Source organism: Phasianus colchicus, chromosome 9 (genome assembly GCF_987193195.1).
Source record: "Phasianus colchicus chromosome 9, bPhaCol1.hap1.1, whole genome shotgun sequence".
NCBI lineage: Eukaryota > Metazoa > Chordata > Aves > Galliformes > Phasianidae > Phasianus > Phasianus colchicus.
In genome coordinates, this window is record NC_143444.1 from 29640450 (window position 1) to 29664561 (window position 24112).

General features: G+C 41.3%; 2 long non-coding RNA genes across 3 annotated transcripts in view; one reads left to right on the top strand and one right to left on the bottom strand.

Moving 5' to 3' along the window:
- Positions 1–24112, top strand: part of LOC116235365 (uncharacterized) — a 137966-nt gene that overhangs the window by 68553 nt on the left and 45301 nt on the right. The window lies entirely within an intron of this gene.
- Positions 379–6315, bottom strand: LOC149916915 (uncharacterized). Its single transcript, XR_016468990.1, has 4 exons — positions 6104–6315; positions 5658–5795; positions 2408–2509; positions 379–607 (listed from the first exon to the last, which is right to left on the bottom strand). It is a non-coding gene; the product is annotated as an uncharacterized LOC149916915 (long non-coding RNA).

A 24112-nucleotide genomic window follows, 5' to 3' on the forward strand; every position in this document is an offset into this window, starting at 1 on the left:
TTTTGTGGCATTGATCTTATGAAGACTTTACTTTCGCTCATATGAGCAGAAGTTGTAGATGAGTTTTAGGACTCTGTCTCCTAAATTTTGCACAGAGGCCGTTCCTCAGTGGCTGACCTTTTTCTAATGCAGGGATTTGGTTTGCAGAAAGGGTAAATCCGTTGCCTTGATTGTCCCCTGTAGAATAACATGGAGTAAGTGCAGCCATATACTTTTTATTATATTATCTCGTGATTAATTTCCCTAAGAGTTGGTACTCCCACCCCTTTACCAAGAGGGGAAAAATTGTCCATGCTCTCAGAGGTTATATTCTCAAGTACTTTAATGCACTTCTGACATTTACCTCTCTGCCTGGGTTCTTTACCTTTGTGCCATTAGACTTGTTGCTGTCTTACTCAGTTAAGAAGTACAAATAGCCCCAGCATTGCCAGCTGCAGTCCCAGGCTGGATCATTACTCCAGATTTGAGGTTAATCAACTGCAAATTCCATTAGCTTCATACAGAGTGAAAATAAAGAACAGACGGTCTCGCAGGCGAGCCAGAAGTCAGGTGCAGCTCAATACGGCCAGCCTTCAGGTGAGGCGTTTTTTCCCTTCAGCTGACATCTCTAGGATTAGACAAGGGTCAGATCAAAAAAGGATTTTCATTCAAGTTATATAGATGCACTTTGTTTTGTTGTTGTTGTTTTCCCCCTTTTCTTTCCAGTCCAATTATAATTTGACTCTGCTGGGGGGTTTTACCCTTTTTCTGCTGCATTCAATAGAAAGCCATTGCTAAGAGTTATATGCTCAGACATCTTATGTTCTATACTTGTCTGCTGATTATGCCAACAAGTTGTTTTATTTCTCAGGGAAGTGCTGTGCAAAGGGTTGGCTGCTCCAGACCCATTTGCTAAGATGCCAGTCTTGCAGTTGCTGACATACATGTGCACCTTGGGAGCACTTGCATTGATTTCAATAAGACTCACCATGTCAAAGCCAAGCACACAGAAGAGCAGTAGCAGGGAGCAGGCCTAGACACTCCCCTGCTGCTTTCATGCTGTGCACTGTCTCCTTACCCCCCGAATGCTGCTTTTGCTCATGGTTTTCTCAGGAGCACGTGTGAAATTTGTTTAATGTTCCTTTTCTATTGGTATGAACTACAAGCAGTCAATGCATGTAGAAATAAAGTAATCTGGAACCTGGAACTGAAATCCAGAGGTTCTAACTGCTCTTGTCTGAAAATAGTAGCTCTGGTATTTCTCAATTGTCTAAAGCAAAAGTTTTCGTTTTTAAAGGAAAGAACTGTAACAAAGTCAGAATCCTGTGGCCAGAAGTTGAGATACAGCTGCACTCTGATTGTACCTTCCAGACTAAATTCTGGAAGATCTACATTAGCACAACGTTTGCAACTCAACATGAATCTCATGTGCTGTGGCTTTTCGCTTTTCTCTGCATGTTTCTCTGTTCACCCAGTTTTGGTGGTGACGGGAGGTGCCTGTCTGTACATCTCCCTATATACATATGTTAGATTATCACTGGCGTGCCATTACAAAAGGTTAGGGAAAATATTGCTGCCAACAGAACTAAAGATTAAATAATCCAATCTCTGGGAACTGTAAACTAACAATCACTATCACAAATGGGCCCTTTCTAATCATAGTTTGTGGTGGAATGAAAGATGCAATTGTCTGGAATTGATGAATATGGGATCCATGCTGGCTTCAGGGTCAAAGGTGATTTCATGCAAAGGTCCCTTTCTCTCTGGCACCGCTTCCTTTGTATAGCATAGCTTGGCAGCTATCTCTTTGCACTTCGGCTACCTGCCAATGCAGCTGGTACTGTGCAACTGTCTGGTACAGACTACAAAGCATCACTCAGCAACCAGCAGCTCCGCATGGGGCCCCTTTTCTAGGATGACAAAGAAAGATGGGCTATACATTCTGCCATCTATGCCCATTAAAAAGACTCTTAAATTGCATTACTACAAGTTATTGTTAATTATGTAGTAGTCACTGGATCTGTATGATCCTTTAAGGGGCTGATAATCTTTTCTGTGTGCTGGCAGTATAAGTAATCAAGAGGGAAAATCAGTATTTTGTTGTGTAAAACGTAAGCACTAATGTGGTAATTTGCTTATGCATAGCCATATGAATGAAACCTTCATTTGGATTGTGTACACCACAGGTTTGCAGCATATGCAGGAAAAAAAGCTGATTGAACTAGACAAATTACTTGTGAAGTTGTGTCCTTATAGCTTCAATATTCATGTTACAGTTAAGCTTGGAAAGCATTTTTGTTAGTAAGCATTTATCCTGAAAGCTTGCTGGTTGTTAAAATGTGCCTTGAGCTGAAACTGAGATGGAAGAAAACAAACTTTTTGGCTACATTAAAATAAACAATTTCAGTTTAGAAATCATGACACTAACCTGTGTCTGAATGATGGGATTCTGATACAGTGGCAGCAGAGGTAGATCGAAGTGACGGTCGTCATCCCGAATGCATTTTTCCCTCTGTAGTGCATTTTCCTCCTGTTAAGAAATTGTTTGAGCGTGTCCAACAGAAGGACAGCCCTGGTGCCTCCTAAGGTTAAGGTCCTGCTTGTCTCCTGAGGAATGGCCAAGGTACTTCTGTGATGAATTGTAATGCAACTAAATCTGCAGACCTGTTTCCAGTGATGTTTTCCAACTCCTATCAGTCCATCAGTGTAACTGGAATGGCTGTGTTGGGGTGAATGAGTTAGACTAGCCCTCAGTGGATATATAGCTGACTTAATACATAGATGTAAGGTGCGTTAACTTAAATAGTCTGGGCCAAATGCTTAGCTCCTGCCAGGCATGGCTCCACTAAAGCTAATGGAGTTGTACCAATGTACCCCTGCTGAATTTTCTGCACTTTGCTTTTCCCTAAATTTTGAGAAAAAAAGACTGTTTAGAAAACGGTGAGACTTGTTTATTCATGATGGTTTTTTCCCCCCTTTTCTCCTGCTTTCACTGCACTATTTATGATCTTGCACTTGCCTCCTGTAGAGTTGGCAAGTCTCCTAAGATGTACACCAAATTCTGGGAGGGAAACAGCACCATTTCTGCACAATACTGTTGTGAGAGCTAGTCTGTTGAACCACTTTTATTTCCTCTTTTGTTCAAATTACACAAAAATCTGAGACACCAGATACAACGGGAGTAGACGAGAACCTTCAGTCTTCAGTTTCTCTCTTTCCTCCTTGTGTCTAATATTCCTTTTCTTGCCTTGTTCTGATAGCGGCTATTTGAAATAGTTATATATAATTTAACATTATACAAAAGTATTGTCATATCAAACATAGTGAAATGGATTCCAAAAACACCATCTGGTATTTGGGAATGCACTGTGAGTTGGGAACGTGAGAAGAGATATTCTTTGCCACTTTGCTTGGGACCCAGCCATTAGCAGTGTAATTGCCAAGAAAAGGTGACAGGCTTCAGGCTTAATGCAAGTGGGTTTTTTTTTCCTCTCTCTCTTCCCCAGCCTGTTAACTCTATGAGTCCTAAACCAAATGCAGAAGGCACGTAATGGCAACATGATGCTGAAAAACAATAGGCTCCCTTAAATTAAAAGGCAGGGCAGAAAATGAAAATGGTGGCTGGGCTCCTATAAGAAGGCTAGAGTAAGTGAAAGCAAAGTATGCTTGTTCAGAGGAGGAAAGAAATGAAGACATGTATTCTTTAATGAAGACATGTATACTTTAAAGCTGCAGTGTTCTATACGGAATTGTTCCTTTAAGTAGTGGATTTGTAATGATTAGAGTTTCCCGAGCTTTATCCAAAAGCTCATTTCAAAGCCATCATTAGTTTCCTCTAATCCACCCAAAATTGCAAAACACATATTGTGAAGGTCATCCACGACCATTCTGAACCTACTTTATTTGATGTTGTCTGACTTCCTCCGCTATGTCCCTATCTATCTCTTTAAGAAAGTGGGGGGAAAAAAAAAAAAAAAGATTTAATAAATTAAAATCTTAGATTGATTTCTGTGGGAATACTATTCTGACGTGTAATAAGCCAAATGGCATGCATAGTACAGTTTATATAGTTCCGTGTTGCTTGCCTGTATGCTACCGTTGGCAGGTGTAATTCTAACAAGTTTTGCCAATATTTCTCACCTGAGAACCAGACCAAACATGAGGGAACGAAAAAATCAGTGATATTTGAACAAGGATCAAAGTCTGCATTACAAGCAGGAAAGCAAATAAATTTTGCAGCTGAGGTTGGAAACAAGTGAATGACAAATTTTAATCTTCACCGATTTCCATCTAACGTTTGAGACACAGCTCTATATTAATTCTGAAACTTTAAAAAGGCCACATTGATTTGTTTCGGTATGTCAGAAGCTGCAATGCTACAATAGAACTGCTATTAAATTACACAAAATAAAATGATTTCTGGTGGGTGTATCCAATGCTTGCCAAATTAGATAAAATGAAAGCTAACCCTCTTAGTCTAGCTGTTGTTTTTAAATATTTATGTCTTTAACAGACATTTGTGTATGCCATGAGTGGGGCTAGAAACTCCTTTGCTATCAGTCAGTTTGCGTAGACCTTCAGAATCCTTACAATATCAGTACCAGACCCACATGAAATGTTTGTCACTGTGAGTTTTTCCCATTTATCTGCAGTAAGTGTCCCGATCTGCCATGCTGCTGCTCTGGCTCCTGTTGCTCATCTATTGACTGTGATCACATTTCACCACAAATGAGTTCAGGGCACAAAATTCAGCACGTGAGGTGCAACGCTGATCCTTGGTGAAGGGTTCAGACCTTTGGTGCAGAAGAGCTGGAGGCAGGCCCAGAGGTGCCAGGATGGTCAAGGGACAGAGAGGGTCTGTGAGACCAGCACCTGCCCTGCCTGCATCGGGAAGCTTTCCCCTTCTCTCTGTGCTCTGTGGGCATCAGAGGCTTGAGACTCCTCATGCAGCTGAGAGGAGAAAATGAGTCAAATAGCACACAAAGATCTGGTGGTTCAATTACAAGAGCACAGGATGGAGTCTTAATTTTACACCAACCCCATTTTGATCATCAGTACTGCTTTCCAGCCAGCATCACAGCCGCTCAGGTCGGTGGCAGCAGGACAGCATGCGTGGGGCTCCCCATTCCCACTTAAAGCCTCAGGAAATGCAAACAAATCCATTTTGCAATTTAATTTCTGAACAGGCTTATTCTCCAATGAAAACTTTTGTACAAGAGAGAAAGACCTTCAGTTGAAATGAAATGCAATAATACCTTTTGCATTATAGTTCCTCTTAGAACAGACACTGTGCAGATTCCTCCTTTCTGACTGTGCTTTTCTCTGGCATTGAATACTCTAACATTTCCAGAATGTATGCTTTATTTGCTGTTTTTAATCAATGACCACAGCAACAAAGGATCAGTAAGTTAATATCACTTTTGTGATGCAAGGCTTTAAGCACTGCACGGCCACAGCCTCTGTGAACCAGACCCTGTGCTGTGGCTGGGGGCAGTAGTAGTTGTGTTTGGAACATCTCTCTCCTGCCCCGCCCTGCTGTGCAGCATGGAATACCCTAGCTGGTGTGGTGCAGCGATGCCTTCATACATGGCTGGAACTGGAGCAAACCCTGCCCGGCTCTGAGCCTGGGTACGTGGGCACTTCCTTAGGTGGAAATGCAGGTTTTGGCTTTTTCTTACCCTGCCACCAGCAGCAATGTGGAATTGGGTCTTTCTCATCATTTTTTTCTTTCTGCATAGAAGATTTTGTCTGCTTTTCCCTTCCCAGTCTGTGCCAGGATGAGGTTTTGTTTTGCTCTCGGGTGACATGATGACAAACTGCAAATGAATAACCAGAATTTGTTAGAATTAAAATGGCAAAAAATATTATTAGTTGCCGTCCCCCCACCCCTGTTCCCGCACCCCTTTCCCGTTTTCCCTCCCTCCTCTTTTGACAGAGAGGCAGAAAATGCAGATGCCAAGGCAGCGGAAGATATTTTTAAGCAGGAGCATCTGGCTCCTTGGCAGACTCCACAGGCAGTTGGTTTGGTTGTTTTGGAGTTGCCTCTGGGTCTGTCACATGTTTTGGCATCTGACTGATGTCTGGGCTGCCTCCTCTTATTGGACATATTTTTTCTTTGACTCACCTTTGATTCTGAATTGTCTCTTTATTTTCATTTGCCAGTGAGCGGCAACTTTAGCTGATCCCAGGCTTGTTTATGTAGAAACAGACCCTGCTCATGGGGGCCACCGTGCTGCCGGAGGTGCTCCGCCGCTGCCTTGGGATGCGGGCCAGGCTCCGAGCACACCCAGGGCTGAGATTGTGCCAGGGAGGAAACATGTCCCGTGTGCAAATAGACAGCCAAACACAGACACTGCTCCTGATGTATTCTATATCTCTGTATGGTTGTTTTTTTAAAATATATATATACATGCAAGATTATTACGTTGGGGCTTATCTGAGAAACAGTGTCCTTTTTTTTAGTATCATTCAAGCGAGAGTACAAAAACTACTTGGAATAGCAGGTTTCTTCCCTGCCTTGAAGCCTGTTGTTTTGATTCATTAAAGAAAATTCTAAGTAGTACTTATTTCTTTTTTTTTCCCTTAGCATGGCAAACCTTAGGCAAAGCCAGCTTCTTTGCTCAGCACCCTTTTCCCCGCAGTGAGCTGTGCTTGGCAGCCCATCTCCTGCCCCAGCCTACCAGGTTTTGCGACTCGGGGCCACGAAGCTGGCAGAGACAGGTGGGAACCCAGCAGGGAGCGGCAGTGGGACCCCCCAGTGCTTCTGTGGGATTTTTTTAGGTGGCTAAAGTAAATCTAATTAAAGTAGAGTATGTTTAAATGAGCTTTGTTTAACTTGCACTTTGTATAGCTGCGCTGTTAATAATGGCAGCTCTTGTTTTTATTATTAGCGCTATCGTTTTCCTGTATTTCCTGATACTCCTAGGGATTGACTGGATTGTTTATCAGAAGAGTTGGGGGTGGGTTTCCATTTCTAAATGCTGTTTTGGAACTGTAAACTTGAACTTGCTGTGCTCAGGAGACACTGCAGAGGCTCAGAGATGAGATGTAAGACTGTGCTTTTGGGTTAAAAAGAGACCATACTCCATAGAGAAAGTGTATTCTCTTTAAGGAGAAGGCAAACAGAAGGGAGAAAAAATGTTCAGTTTGAGATAAATTTATAGTTTTTTGGAAGTAGCCTTATTAAAAAAAAAACGTTTCTGACACAAAGAAGGCATCATGTGACTTGTGTTGTTTGGAATCTTTTCTTTATTACACCAAGTCAAATTAAACTCATCCTGGAAAAGGGCACGGTAGAATATCACATAGTATGATATTTTAGAACAAAAACTCTCAGTGTTTACTTTCCATTGGAAGTGAATATTGCCTAAAACAGCTTGTCTCTCACTGACCTGCCATTTTTGCCTCAGTTGGGCACATGCTTGGAAGCCCTCTGCAGCTTATCACTGAAAGCAGTAAGGATTTCAGAGGCATGGGGAACTGGCACATTCGAAAGGAAGTTTTTTATTCCAAGGGCACCCCCATCTCTTCCTCTTACCTATATGCAGCAGGGAACAGCAGAGCAGCTGCACATTAATTTCCAGATATTGGAATTTGCAGAGAAATATGACTAGAAATAAATATTATATTTGCAGTTACCTTTTGTCTGTGTAGAAAGGAAAAAGTATTTTCAGCTTGATTTTGATTCCGAAAAAAAAGTCACTGAATGTAGAAAGAGCAGTCAGGAAAGCACCACACATATGAACTAAACACTTCACATGCACACACACAACCTACATAGAATTCCTCTTCCACCCAATCCTGAGTCTTTGCACAACTGATCCCAGGAGAAACCCTGGACCCCCGTACTGTACAAGAGCATTAGGATACATTAGCAGAGAACACACCATTACATACAAATAACTCGAGTTTCCTATCTCTCCTGTTTGTAAAAGGAAGCCTGAGCACAGTCAAGGCTTGAGTTCAGAAATCTTAAAAAGAATATCACAACAAAACTTGCACAACAATCCACACTGTGTTCTTGAAGTCATCTTGATATTCCAGGGAACGTGCATCATAAATTTGAAATACATGGGATTAGCAGTATCATGAAAGGGAATCCCAGAGGACCTATCTCCACCAAGAAAGGAATCTTGTAAAAGAGATTCACAATATATCCTTTCATAAGCCTTGGCACTTGGATGTAACTCCACAGATTCCCCATTAGGTTTTTCTATGAGGGGAAAAAAAACAGGTCCTTTTGGGCTTTTGAAACTGTGAGTTGATTTTGTGATCTGAACACACCATATGGGTGCTTTCACCTTTGTTTTTCAGCACCTGCAGCATTTGGCAGATACATGGCAAAGTAGAGGCAGCAGCACAAAACACAACATTACTGGGAGAGGGAGATGTGATTGTGAACTGTCTGTCCTCTTGGGGCAAGCAAAGAGCAGAAAGCATCTACAGTGCTGTGCCAGACTAGTCCTGTGGGACTTGGTGTTTGCAATAACTAATTTTTTTAACAGTCTTGTTCATACTTCTCCAAATTTGCAGCCTCATCCAACAGGAGGTTTGGTTTTCGAGATTGCAGCTATAGGAGTCTAAGATTGAAATCTATATCCAAAGCTTATACTGCAATTCAAGTGAGGAGGCTTCTCTGTCCTGCCCACGATCTGTTCACAGAATAAGAGGTCAGTTTTTTGGAGCATATTCTTTAAGACCGCTCAGACAGCTCAATACTGTGGTAAACATACATCCTTTTTTGTCTACAGAGAACAGAGGCACCCTTAGCACTGCTGATTTGCTCTCTTGGCTTCTTGTGCATCACATCAAAGTATTCAAGTAACTGAATATTTATTAAAAAAAAAAAAAGGTTGAAATCAAGGGTCCAACAGGTCCTTGACTATCTTATCATTGGTGCTGAATTGTTTAGACTTCAGGAACCCTTCAGAATAAGTCTGTCTGTCTTCTAGTGTCCTCTCCCATCACCTGTTCTACAGCATCAGTGGGCTTTGGTGCTCTGCAAAACTGAATGAAGACTTGGAAATACAATGTGAAAAAGAATGAAGCAAGTCACTTTTGTTTGGCAGGGAACTGCAGCCTTCAGTTTACCAGTAGGGAAAAAAAGGCTGATTGACATATCCAGTACTGAACACTGGCCCATACAACACCAGGACTTACTCTGCAGCCACCTCAGTCCATTTCTAGGCCCTTAAGCATCTGCAGACGCATTGTGTGAGATGAATAATGATCTTGACTTCTCTTCCTGCTTTGCTAAGATCTTTCCTGCTGTGAAGTTCAGTGATCTGAGAATGGTGGCTCTTCTGTCCTTCCAGCTAAACTAGGAAACAGTTGGTTTCCCAGTTCTTTTCAACTCAAATGCATAATGAGGGAGAATACAAACCTGCTTAAAAGCCTTTTCTTGGTTGAGTTCAGGATTAAGACCAAGCATTACTCCCCAGGAACCCCCTGGTAGCTGCAGGCGATTGCAGCAATGTCACCACCAGGCTCCGGGCATTTGATTCTGCTCAGGGTCCTGAAAGTGACGTGGGAATTCAGGACTAAGGAGTCTGAGTTTTGTAAACCTTTTTTCCACTTTAAATTGACAGGTGCTGCTGTTGATGATCAGACTTTTCAAAATAAGGACATGGCTTGGCCAAAACTGAAATGGGTTTAGTCTCCCAGAAAAGTTGTTTTCTCTGCTGCCATCTGACACAGGTAGAGCTAGTGCCAACCTAGTGAGTGCAAATTACAGCCAACGTGAGGTGGAATATCTTGTGCACGGACCTATGTAGCTGTGTAATTGCTTGGCATGTCTTTGGCCCTTCGCTTGTCCCAAGTGATAGGTGTGTGAATGGGTTTATACGAATAATAATTCTCAAACTTACAGCCAACCGTTTTCCTCCCTCCATTACCCTGCTGGAAAAGATTTCACAGCAGTTTGTGTTTGTTGCAGAAGCCACAGAAGAGGTGAAGTTAATCAGAACTTTGGCTGTCACTCCATTCCTAGCAGAGATAGTTGGAGCTGTTTTTTCAAGTTTAGAGCAGTGCAGCTTGCCTCACATTTTAAATGAGGTAAGGTAAGAGTTGACCCGTGACAACAAGAAAATAATGACTTAAGGTCTGGATCATCTGGAACCCAAACTGATCCATGAAAGCAAGTCCACGAACAAAAAAAAAAAAAAAAAAAAAAAAAAAGGAAAAAGTGAGAATTGAAATCACATACAAACCAGGAATAATTCTCCTTCTAGCTCTCAATTTCACAATGAAACGTGTGAAATTGAAAGGGCAAACTGTGGTATAAATTTCACTCACCTGTTGTGGAGCTGAGATCAGGGATACGCTGGGGTTATGGAAGTGAATCCTGGGGATTCGCTGCAGGGCACAGCAAGGAATATCAGGTGCTTTGTACATTAAGCTTAACTGAATGTTTAAGCTAACTTTAAATTGCAAAAGGAAGTTTTGCTACAAAATGTGAGAACAAGTTTGCTTTCCTCATGCCCTGCATGCTCACTTCCAGAGTATCAGTCACTTCTGCTCTGCGTTCTTCATTAAATGGATAGAATTATCCTCTCTCAATCAGGCTTCTGGTAGAGAATTTGTGCTTCAGCATCCTCTCCCAGTTATTGCTCTGTTGTGGAGTCAGAAACCTGGGGCTGGTAGGAAGCACACAGTGGCAGCAGCACAGCCTGTCCTGCTTTGTATGGATGGGACAGGTAGGGGCTAAAACCTGCTTTGTGCTGCACCCCAACAATCACCCCTCCTCTACCTGGAGCATCTTTGCCCCAGGACAAGGTACTCTCCTATAATGGCTCAAGTGAGATGAAGTCAGAGGGGCAGGGAGCTCTGCAGTCCCAAATGCTGCTCCCTGAGTTTGGTTTTGTGGGTTTGTGTCTAATCTATGAACTTCACATCACTTAAGTGTAGATTCTCCCTGTGGTTTAATACAGGCAGCCAAAGGTTGAATTCATACTGTGTTCTCACAGGTGAAACTTCACTGACTTGTGCCAAGCAATATATTCTGGACATTCCCAGTTTACATATTAAATCTATAGGGCAGCAGCGGGCAAAAAGTAGGAAATCTCCCATTACTTATGTACAGTGAGAAATAACATTTGGTGGATGGATACAGTTTCTTAAGGAAATGAGCTGTCTTTCCTTTGAAGGAACATTGAAATAGAAGGGAATAGTTTGAAACATAAACTGAATTAGAAAAATTCACCTCCTGCTTTATAGCACAAAATATCAGTGCTATTCCCCAGGCAGGACATGAATATGTTATCATTGAGTTAAAATCTTTTGCTCGCATAGATTTTGACCTTGTTGGAGTACAGAACCTACACTGAGCCATTTGTTCACTTAGACTGAAGAAAATGACTGAGGTTTCTTTTAGGGTAGGGAAAATGCTTCGTAAGCAGCCAAATGCTGTATTTTGAAAGATGAAGGTGAGAATGAGCAGGAAGTCCTCAGTGCTGAGATACCATTGTGCAGTTTGAAAATGTAATGTGTCTATTGCAGTTCATTACCAGTTAACATGTGAAAACATATCAGTTCCCACATTCTGCTGTTTCAATGCTTTCTCTGCTTTCTACCCAGCATTTCTGAAGCTGGGGCTGTCCTTTTTACTGTGCAGCAATTATCGCAGTCAGCTTCTGGTCCATACTCCAAGCTCCTAAATGCTGTTGTAATAAATACAAATAATAGCACTGAATTTCAGCATCAGTTGTGTATTTCCTCTTGCTGAGATACAAACTAGACTTCTTTGGATTTAAAGAACTAAGGTTTTGTTTCCAGAAAGCAAACAAAGAGGAAATGACAATCTGCTTCTGAAGAACACCACTGACCTGCAAGATCTTGATTAATTTTTGTCATAAACTGAAATACCTTTCAGTGTCAGTGTGCTGATATTCTGTAGCAAGGGCCCAAACTGAATGTCTGAGTTCTAGCTAGGAAGTCAATGTAAAATTTTCACCAAACAACTTCCTTGGGAATCTTTGTGCAAACGAAAGGAGGAAAAGCTGGGGAGGCAGGGATTTTTTGCTTCTGCTCTGGATCATCATGTGGGTTCTGTCCTTGCCTTTCCCTTTCCCTTGTGACCAGGGAGTTGTCTGTTTGTCTGTTTGTGCCCCACTTTCCCCATGTTTAAAACATCAGAGGTAACACATTGCTGCCCTCTGAGGATGCGATGAAGGAAAAGTCAGTGGGAACAGCAGCAGATGAATGCAGTGGTGTAGACAGGGATGCATTGGTGTGTTAGCACGGTATTTGAGTGTGGCAGGCTGCAGCCTTCTTTGGATAACTACTCTTCCAATATATTTGCATAATTCAGTTAAACTGAGAATCTCAGTTAAAGATACAGACAATGTGCAATGTATCAGTAAAGTTAGCTGAAGTACAAGTCAACAGTTGTAATAGAAAGTTAGGGTTTTTCCATTTTTTTTTCACGAGAAAAGTTACGAAGGACATAGGAACTTCTATCAGACAAGCCTGAAAAGATTGTCCTTAGAAGTGGACTGTCCTAAAATCACGTTATCCCGTAACAGGATTATCTGCAGAAAGATAGAGAATTGATAACTTCATCCTCTAAAATGACAGCCTTAAAATAACTCCTCTTGTGAAATTTGCTAGCCATTTTAAAGCAAAGCAGTGATGAGTTAGCTGATACATAGATCTCTGTGTTTTTTGAGTAAAAGGCATGTGCAAGACCTCGTGCAATAAGATCTAATATACCTTCGTAATGCTACAACATTTCTGTGCTTTATCTGTATTAACTTGCTTCCATTTAAAGGCATGAGAGGCTGTGTAACCCAGCCAGCGCTATGGAAGTGGTTGCGTCCCTTCAGCTATGCCATGCCTGCAGTCTGTGCCCCGGTGATTGATGGATCCCTGAGATCCATCGTGACCTCGCCGTTCATATCAATGGGCAGCCTGTTGAAAACCCCAGGGCTTCTGTCACGCTGACACCCTCACAAGCCCATCACAAGTTTCACGTCGCAAGTTCTTTTCTTTGAAGATGCAATTCATCTTTATGTAGCCTTCTCCAAGTACAGTTGTTTTGTCCACCTCCAGTATTGCATCAGCAAGGGTATTGCTCAGTGAACTTAGTTTTTAGCACACCATGAGGCTGTGAAACGACAGGGCTTTGGAAATCAGCAGCTTTTTCTCTGATCTCCTTTATCTGTTTTGCTTCTTAATTGTTAAAAATTGGTCTTTGCTATACTCCCAGAATCTCTCTCCCAAGTCACAGTAGTAATAAGGTTGGACTTAGAGAAAGAGGGGGTTCACTTATACAGTGTTTGTAGTCTGAGCTCCAGACACAGGATAATGTGTTTTGTTGCAGTAAATGCTGAGCGCTCCACGTGACAGAGAGTTTGGGACAGAGTGAAACAAATGGAAGTTGTGTCAGGCTGAGAATCAGCACCGTGAAGTGGGTTGTACCACCGAAAACCACAAAGAAAAGGCAAAGCACAAGTAGCAAGTAGTGTCATAGATGCAAGCAATTATTTCTGCTGAGGTTGTCTGGGGCTTCTGATCTAACACTGGTATGCAACAGTCACTGACCCAGGTATCAAAGGACACCCTTCCAGTATGCTTCCCTTGCACCCCAGCTCTGTCCCAGCTTTATTGCTCTCCTTTTTTAGTGACAATTTGGGTGAAATTGTGCATTCTCCTCTTCCACAACTAATTAATACAGAGAAACATTTTATTTTGTTTCATTTTTGAATGGTTTAAGTACAGAGATCGATACCAGTAAAACAATGTAGTTCCTACTAAATCTGACATAATGCTTCTTCGAGGTCTAATCATTCCCTTCCTTGATAGCAGTGTTCTGGTACCACCAGCCTGTGGGTCTAATGGGTTTGTAAGGATAACCAGAAAATTCTTTCAGCCCTAGCTCAGAGAGAAATTCTTTCCTCTTGGAAAAAAAAAGCAGAGCATTCTGTCTGTGTGCCCTGAGCAGCAAGAGGAGGTGTGAGAAGCCAGAGTGGTTCCTACAAAAAAAAATCTTTATCATTGTAAATCAACGTGGTGAGTAGCAATTGACTTCTTTGTCTCTAGAGACATTTAATAAAGTACCCTGCAACCCCTTTGTCATCCATTAGTCACCAGATATTGGACATCCCATTTTAAAAGCATCATTTCTTTTGCTAAATATATGGCCTATGAAAGAAATATGTTTTATCTCTTTTTGGATGGACACTTTAAAAGGATATTCTTGCTTCCCAGTCTGGATTAAAAGTGCTAAGAAAATCCTGTTGTACAGGACGAAAACATAAGTGCACATTTAGCAGTGACTTTGCTTTCCTTATTTATTGCTAATAAGGCTTCCACCTCCAGCCTATGCCAGAGGCCAGGGCATCCTTCAGAGCAGTTGCTGAAATCCATCCTGCCCAAGGGCTCGGGGAGAAATTGCATTGTGAAAAGTGGGGGAATGTTTTTTTCCCTTCACATAATACTTAACAAAACCTGTTGCTGAATCTCTGGACAACCTGATCTAGCTATGGCTGTTTATCCCCTGTTTATTGCAGGGAATTTGGACTAGATGACCTTTAAAGGTGCCTTTCAACTCTAAGGATTCTATGATAGTATGATTCTAAATTCATTCACCTGCATATCTTGAGGAGTAAGGGCATCATCTTTTTTTTATGTCATTTGACAAAAACTTCTGCCTTAGCCCATGCTACATGCGGCCTGGGGTACACCTCATAGCAGACTCTACTCAAGGCAAGAGTTACCTAAGTGTGAGCATTAATCTGAGCTTTGGAACAAAACAAAATGCAATCCAGGTCTTCATGGAAACAGAACAAAGCTTGAAAATCAGAACAAATCAGAAAAGTCAAAATTTTGTGTAACAAACATAAAGGACAAATGTTTAATTTCTCTTGTCTCTTGTTTCTCTAGTCAATGTCGTGATTTCTGTGGGGTCTGACTCATGATTTTTGACACTGATAACACTGCTCTTCTCACAACAGGGTACTGTTAAAATGGGTACTTTGTTTTAGGACATCTTGCATCACTGTGTAACTGGACCCCAGTTCCCTGTGAAATTTTCCATTTTTAGCTGTTCTGTCTGTAGGCTGATGACACCAGCACTTTCCTCCTGCACAAACTTTTCAGATTCCTTACTCTGCAGCACAGAGCACGACTTCAAAGATGCACTTCCACTGCAGGGCAGGTGAAGACCTTGCTGACACTTCACAATCAGGAAAACGGTTTCAACTGCAGCTACTAATTCTGTAAAACAGTGAGCATAGACAGGACTTCCTAAAGGTCTGAGTGGTGAGGCCTTAGTTGATTTCTGCACTTTTGATACCCACTGTGACAGAGTTTCATTTCTCTGGAGTGGTTTCTTGCATGTCATTCATTGGCTTTTTAAGTTCAGATTCTGTGACTGGTTTATTAATTTTTTTTTTAATTTTTATTATATTCCCTCATTTTATGTTCTGCAATTGCATTAACTCAGCTTTCCCTGATCAATAGTAGCTGCAAACAATTTGCCTTTCACTGCACATACAAAATCTGCAATAATGGTCTTCAAATCTTTATAGTTTCTTTAGCGGTATTGAATTTATTTTACCTTTTTAACATAGAAAAAAGTGAGTGACCTACTGCAGTAGAAGGCAAGTGGCAGACACAGCCTCCACTCCTTGCAAAAATAGTACCCTAAATTGAAATTTGCAACACTTTTTCTCCAGAAATTTGTAGCTGGAATATTATTATCAGCATAAATGCTCTACAATAACTTCTTAAATCTGTGGAAGACCTGTTTAGTTTTGTTAGTATGGTTACTCAGTTCTTTTTGGTACTGGGTGAGGTCAAGCCGCATTATCTTAACAGTCCTCTGTGGACTAAAAAAACCAAAGCCAGTGTTACAAGGGCCTGACAGCCCCATGCCTTAGCTGAATGTGCAAAGAAGGGGGACGTGTGGCAAGACTCCTGCCCTGCTGCTCCCATCCTTTCTGTAGCACAGCCTTCCCTTCTCTATGCAAGGACCAGGCTGAGGATCCCAGCACTGCTGCAGGGAAAGGGCAGAGGAGAGGCAGTGCCTTGGACACAGCAAAGCAACAGTAGAAGGGCCACCACGTCCCACGGTGCTGAGAGCAGGAAAAGCAGGACCACATGGAGAGCTGGGGGGAGGGCATGGCTGATCTTGCCCCGTGGCTGTGCAAAGCCAGGCCAAGGAATGCTGAGCTTCTCCTCCTGGGGGGAAAAAGATTGCTCAAGTTATTTGCCATAGACTTCAGGCTAAGTCTAGCTTGCTTTATTTACAGTCATTGATTGACGAAGACTACTCATATGGGTAAAGAAAATGTGGCTTTGACCTCCTGACAACTTTAAAGTCCTAGGATTTATGTTGCTTGCATCCCTCAGAAATGTTTACAAATGTTGACGCATACTTCTAGGTTCTCACTCATAAAAATGCTGCTTGTGTTTTGGGGTTTCTTAGAATAATATTTTTAAATCAGCTTCCACCCTTAAGGTCCATTTGAAATTCACACTCCCAAGGCAGTAAAACAACACTACAGGTTTGGTTTAAACTGGCAAAAAGCAGGAAGTAGAGTTTTAGTCCTCTGCTCTCTCAATAGTAGGTGATTTTGAAGACAGCTTTGGTGTCAGCTCTGAATGCATCTTGTACTGATCCAAACAGATTTTATTTTTTTACTTACACGTCCCAACATTTGATTTTAATGGCTGGGAAGAAAAAAAAAGAAAAAAAAAAGTGGAAATAAACCTTCAATGAAAGTGTATGAGAACAGGAAAAATTACAGTACATGCCGTATGACCTAAATCTGCTGATACTTCTTATGAACTGGAGGCTTTGGCACAGTGCTGTTTAATGGACTCAAACATTCTTGTCTGTTAATGAGAAAACATTTTGTCTTCACTGATGTGGTGCATACCTAGGAAATACGAATATTATAAGCATGACTGAGTAGAGATTGAACCCAACACCTCCACCCCCCCCAAGAAGCCTGACTTGCTGCTTGAGCTTCATAGATTCAGGCTGGTCTCGTGAAAGTGCCCACTGGAGGCTCCATTGTGGCTTGGAGGCTCTCTCCTTTAAGTCAGAAGTCCAAAGAAAAGCATCTCCAGGGGGGTGTGCTGAGGCCCAGATGGGTTTTGTTTGTTTCCACTTCTCCTGGTGCTTACACTGATTTCTTCTGTTGTTATGAGTAATACTAATTAAGATCACTGTGAAACACAATTCTGCATGTGTGCTATATCATATGCTCCCAGGGGATTAGGTAAGGGTCTGTCACAGTTCCTGTAACTGCAACATCATGTCCTGCTCTGTGCTGTGGAGCTCCCAGCCCTGTTCTTCTGCCTTCCCCCACACTGGGGATGGGCTGTCTGGGATAAGATGAGCTGGATGTGGGGCATGCTTCTCTTTCTCTTGCAACTACTAAAGAGATGCTGTGAATTTGAACCCGAGTGGGTATGGTGGTCCCAAACCTTTCAGCTAGAAGATAAAGGAAGGGGTTGGGCTGGATGGTGCAGAAAATCCAGAGCTTCAATGGGAGAAAGGGAGAAGAGTGTCCCAGTGCTATGACTACCAGCCTGCGTGGCATCTTTGAGGATGGAGTGAAGGCTTGGCTTCCTATTACAACACACACAATTGTTACTTTTCAAGGTGAAGCTTTTCTGCGACTTTGCATACATCTCTCAAGTGGTAATTGCAGTCTTTTCTGCCAAGGAGAGTCTCTTGATTCAATGTACGTTGTCCTGTAATCCTGCTATTAAGCAAGACAAAATGGTGCACATCATATTGTGCAGCTTCTGTTCCAGCCCCAGCTGACAACAGGACTGGGAGAAGGGAATTGGTTTCTGATCTCCCATAGGATGGAGTAGCATTGCTGTAGCCCTTCTGATCTCAGGGATGTAATTACAAAAATGGGTCTATAAACAAAAATTCACCATTATGAAGCAAATAAAACCAAAGGGTAGTTAATCCAGGGATATATCACACATCAAATTAAATCTCACTTTGCCTGTAGTAATAACAGAAATAATTCATTAAGATAAACCTCTAGATTATGCACAACATCTGGAGATAGAATTAAGACCTTAGCTGTGAGTGCATGTGCATGCACACTCCCTCCCCCGCTATAAAGTGATACCAGCATAAGAGGCAGTTTAAAGTCAACTGTTGAGCTTTTCACATCCATTGATTTCCGGTACTTACAGAGAAAACAAATGTGATTTCCAAAGAGATCTGTCTCTGGAAGGGTAAAAAATTCCCACATCCTTTTTTCTACAGAAGAATGTAACGTGATGTGGGGGCCTCTGTGCACAGCCAGCACCACTCAAAAAAAATGTTGACGTGCAACCTTGGAACTTGATCTGACTATATGTGATGTCAGTGTGAGTTTTTCTGGGTTTTACAATAGAGCCTGAAAGCAATCCTTCCATGCACTCTGTCTCACCTCCAGAACAGAAGTAATGGAAGTAGGGAAGATGTTAGTGGGCTATTTTGAAATGAAAAGTATCTTAACGTTAGCCATGGGTTGACAAGTTTTCTCTGTAGAAGTTGTGCATTACAGCAGAGTTAGAATTAATCTGAATATGCATTCAATCTGAATATATCTTTTAGGCTAAAGTCATACTGACCTGGCAGACATGATTCTATCTCAGGCTGAGGAAGATCCGTGGGTCATTCTGCAACCCACATTTAGCAACTTTCAATAATATCTATCAGAGTCATGCATATTTTTCCTGTTTTTTTTGAGCAGTGTTGAAGGTGGACAAATTGATTCAGGTTAAAATCAAATCACAAAGTCTAGAAAAATGTCAAGCACAAGTGGGTAACAAAAAAAATTGCTTATCCCTGTTGTAAGCTTTTTGGGACAGAAATTCTTTCTCCCATCCATAATTCAAATGAAAATCCAGTCTTATTACTCTACACCATCTCTTACTACTGTTAGGAATGTGCCATTGGAGTCTCTGAAATACTTCTGTTCTCAATGAGATGTTGTTGTTCATATTCTTGTTCCAGACTCTTGTCTTGAAAGACTCTTGTCTTTCATTCATAAAAAACCTCCTTAAGACATGGCCAGGATGCTGTTGCCTGCTGTAAGAGAGCATGCTGAAGAGCTCACCAGACAAACCTCTGCTACAGTAAACCTCTGCTTTTGGAGAGAAGATCGCACAGGATCTCTCAGGGTGCAGACCAGCCCTGCTGTCATGAACTCATCAGCAAACTGTGTATTAAAAATTCTGACTGATATAATTGGTAGTGCAGAGATAAACCAGCTTTAAAATCTCCCGAGAATGGAAATAACTATTAACTAATATGCAATCCAGTAGGCTTAATCAGTTTTTTGTGTCCAGAAAAGATCACCAGAAGGGTCTTCTCAGCCTGGTGGCAAATGTTGCAGAATTCTAATTTTGAAAAAAATTCTCCAAATTTGCCACAAATTTTGCTGGAAAAAGAACATGAGAGGACACCTAGCACATCCAGCTATCCAGAAGCACAGTCAGCTTTCCGATGCCTGGTATGATCTTTAGGACCTCCTGTGATGAAGAGTATGTGACCTACTTCAGTACTTCACAGCTGATGTTCAAATCCTCAAATCTCTCCTTGCTGCTCCCCTTGCTCAGCTTTTGTGTAGGGAAATTCTTGTAAGCCCTCCTATAGCTGTGAGCAGTGGAAACCTAGGAAGAGCCTCTGTTTTGAAAAGTTTTCTCCAGACTAATCCATTGCCAGGCTGGATGTTAGCAATGAATCTCTAAGTTGACTCAGAAATAAATAAAATATTTGCAAATAATTCTGAATCATGTAGCTAAACAAAGAAGCCCACGCTTACAGAAGGAGAGGTCATACATCAGTTCTAAATGTGACCCTGATGGCTTTCAGGTTGATACATAAAATAAGCACCAGGAGCAGGTAGACTTCTAGGAACTGCATAGTCTGATTTCACCTGATACACACAAAGTCATGAGCCTGGATATTAAAGAAGGAATTGTGCAGCAGACTTTTCATGTGGACCCCGTTCTGATTTTACTGCATCTGGGATAGAAAATAAACTATGTTAACAGCTCTTTCCAGTGTTATTTTTCATTTTGCAAGCAAAACCATCGAGTGCAGAAGAATGAGGAAAAGGAATTTAAAAAAAGAATGGAATTGCTGGGTCTAGTTTAATACACGGGCATGAGTCATTCGGTGTCAGTGTGCAGCAGGAAATAGAAGTGAACAGAGCCACATGAAATATCTGTCTGAGTCTGGGAACGGATAAATCTTTGGTACGAAAGGTAATGTGGCAGTGATGTCACTTGGAAGATAAAATAAGGAGAGATCAGACGTGCAGCTTGCTTTTCTGTTTCTCAGCTGAAGGCCAGGCTTTGCGACTTTTGCCCTCCACGTTCTCCAGCAGGTTCCTTATGGGTAGCCCTTGGTGCATTAATTGTGGAGAATGTCCCATGGACTGGGTCTGGCTATGCTGGGAGGCCCAGATGTGTGACCTGTACACACAGATCTCTCTTCTAAGCCCATAGCCAGAAACATCACTGATTGTCCTCTTCCCTCCAAGAGGCCTTGTGGATGTGAGATACCCCTGGCATCTTGGCCCTTGGACTGAATTTAAGAAAAGGTTCTTGTTCAATTGCCTTCTGCATATTCATGTATTCATAGTCCTTCCTTTTTTATTTCCTTTTTTTTTTTTTTTTTTTTGGTTTCCCGTGTGTGCTGAAGCATTCAAATACCAGGTTATTCCCCAAACATTCCTCATTTGTTTATTTGTCCTTTCCTGTAACTGACTCGTGTCTTTCAGTCTGTTCTGTCAGTACCTTTTCATGTGATCATTCCCTCTGCTACGCCAGCTTCAGGGTAGTGGTACTTAAACCTCTTGTCCTCTGCAAGGTAACTGAGCTTCCACACTGAGCACTGACACTTGGAGTTTTGAAACTATCACTTGCTTAATAACTCTACATCCGTCATTCTTGGATGAAATCCATGGCAAACAGAATGTGAGAAAGTGAAAACTAATGAGCGTCTTCAAGAAAGGATAGGGAGCTTCTGTTATTTCATTTAGTCCTAAGAGTTTAACTTCTGGCACCTCCATCACATTTCCAAATGGTAACTAAAGGTTGTTACTTTTTCAAGTTGTGCTGTGTAGCACATTTCATCAATTAAAATGCACCCTCAATGTAAAAACACAACAGGGCCAGCCTGGCATGAAGGATGCTATCATGTCAATTTTTTTCCTTTTTTTAAAGCATACTTTTGTTTCAAATTGCTGAGATCTTTATAGAGCAGATTTAAATTAAAGAAAACACAGATTTAAATATAACCATGAAAGAAATACAACATGCATTCATCTTAGAGTACTGTGCAATTGACACTCCAAATGGAACAAACTGCTTTGTGTGCTGTAGCTTAATGGTGTTTCTAGTGATCGTTATTAACTTCTTTCTACTAAAGGAATGTAAATATCTCCTTTATTATGTGGGATTTGGACCCTTGTAGGTCCAAAGTTTCAGATCAGTGCTATCAAATTGCAATTTCAAGACACTGAAGAAGATATAAGATGAAAGACTCAGCAGTGCAAGACAAGGAGGTTTACAATTGGTGTGACTGTGCTGTGCTGCCCACTACTACTGTGAGCAAGTAGCTTCCTGCTTCTCACTCTCTTCCATTTGCCTGGAATTAATAACATTTGTGGGTAAACAGTTCATAGAAGCACAGAGCATTAGTATGTTCTCTGCTTTTTTTAATACTATATTTACACAGCATGTTCTTCCAGTTCTGCATTGGTACAGAGGCTGAGACTGAGGGCTGAGGCTGCCCAACAAATCTGAACCTCTCCCTCTCCTCTGTCTTCCTTGCTTTAATTCTTTCCCCCTGTATTTCTCTTTCTGATAACTGGGGACGGAAAGGGTGAAGGATGAAAGCCATAGTACACAGGCCAATGTGTGAGTTACTAAACTCACCACAACTTCAGTGAGCTGACAGAAATTCAAATTGCTAGAGTAGCAGTTTAGGCCTTTTTACAAGTAGTTTGTAGCAAAAATGAAAATCCTCTTTCTGATTGAAGAGAGCACTGATGTCCTTCTGGTCCCTAAATATCTCCTTTAGACATTGCCTACCAGATCTCGTATTGAAGAGAAGTGAAATCAAGCACCTTGCTCTGTCCACAAGCATTCTTTCTTTGTGGATTTTTTTTTTTTTCTCTCTCTTATTTGCTCAGGCTGAGCTTTGCATATTTTTGTTGCAGTTTATATCAGGTAACAAACTTTCATGAAAGTCCATACCTAATGAAAATGATAGATCAAACATCCACCTGGCAGAGAAGGCAAGAGTATTGCTGTGTACCCAAATTAGACTTTGGCTGGTTGGAGTTAGACTGCAACAGTAACAGAAGTTTAGGCAACTCCTATCTCTTCACAAGGGTACATCTTCAATCAATCGTGGTTTAATGCTGGCTCAGCTGGCTCATCTGCAAGTGATGTTAGGACTAAGGGCACCAAAACAAAAGACTGCTCCACGCTCCCCAAAGGAAGCCTTGTCTGTGCAAGGGAAATGCAAACCAGAAATGATGTTCAAATCCCACAACTTTCAAAGCTCACAGAATTCTTAGAGGTGCTCTGAAAACAGACTGGATAATGCGCTGTGCTTTTGTTGTATTTAAAGTTCTTGACATTTCGTTTGCCTTCTTTTTACCTCAGAAAAATCAGTATCGTGATGATTTCAGCTGGAAAAATGATCAATAGGAGACGTGGGTCAGCCAGCTAAGCAACCTCAAACCTTGCTGATCTACATGATAATTGTCATATAGCTGATCTGCACCAGCTTATGCAAGCTAAGACTGTGGATTTTCACTTCTATTTTTACTTCTAGTAAAGTTTAAGGAAGTTTCAGATCCTAATTTTATGCGGCATTTTACCACTGCTTTGGGTGAAGAACGATCTTCCACAGAAAAAGACAGCATTTCCAAAGCTGACTTACTCAAAAAATACATTGATTTTGCTAGAGGAAAAACTCTGCATGAACTGCAGGGTCCCTGAATTTCTCAAGTCCACTGGGTTCAAATGAATACATAACTGAATATCTTTCTGAGTCTATAAGCAGTGCCTGGAATGATTTGTATTCACTACTGTTATCTAGACCAAATGCAGGATCAAGATGTAGTTCTGATGGAACAAGATAGGAACAGAAGTAAGTCAGACTCGGAATCCTGTTTTATCAGGCTGCACGCTTCAGGATGAATGCAGATCCTGAGTGTCCATAGGACTAGCGGTCATTTTTGTCCAAACCACTAAAGATTTCCTCAACAAAAAGATACACCGGTTCCATTTTCACAAGTCTACTCAAGAGCTTGTGAAATAGATTTTGGGGGTTTGTATGCATGTCCTCCTTACTGCAAATACTGTGTGCTCAGAAACAGAAAGAGCAATTTTTCCTATTGATAAGTAAGTGAACAGCCATTCATTTAGCAGAATAACTGTATGTTCTGTACAATTCAAATGCTGCCTATTCAGCTAGTCAAGTATCTTTGTTCTATGTCCAAGTAGGCATTTATTCATCACTGCATAGCACTGCAATTCAAAGGCTCAGATGTTTAAAGTTATATATAGGCAATATTTGGGTTGCATTGGCATGCCTAAATGATTTGAACAGCTAAATCTCATTGGACATCTAAGTCCCTTTTCTAAGAGAACACAGAAAGATATGTTCTGTTAGCTAACTCAGGCACCTACATCATTCCTAGTGCATCTCCTAGGTGCTTAAAGGATCTGTTTTCTGTAACCATCATAAAAATATCTCACAAGTGTAGGTAAACAGGATAGAACAGAACAGAGAAGTTAGACTGGACCTACAAAGATCTTCCAACTGCTTGAGCTCTTTGGGCTAACCAAAAGTTAAAGTACATTATTAAAGACATTATCCAAACATCTCTTGAAAATTGAAGGGATGGGCATACATAAAGACCTGGTATTTGCTGATATAGAACCACAGTACATATTTAGTCAACACACAAGAATTTGACTAAGAAGCTACAGCTGGCATGCTGCAGTTGATGCTCATTAACCATGTAATCATTTCAGTCTTACCTTGTGTTTCCCCATCTGTTTGTATCTGTTTGTTTCTAATCTATCTCATCTTTTACTCAAACATTATGGACTGTTTGAGATATGGACTATCCTTTCCTTGAGTTTA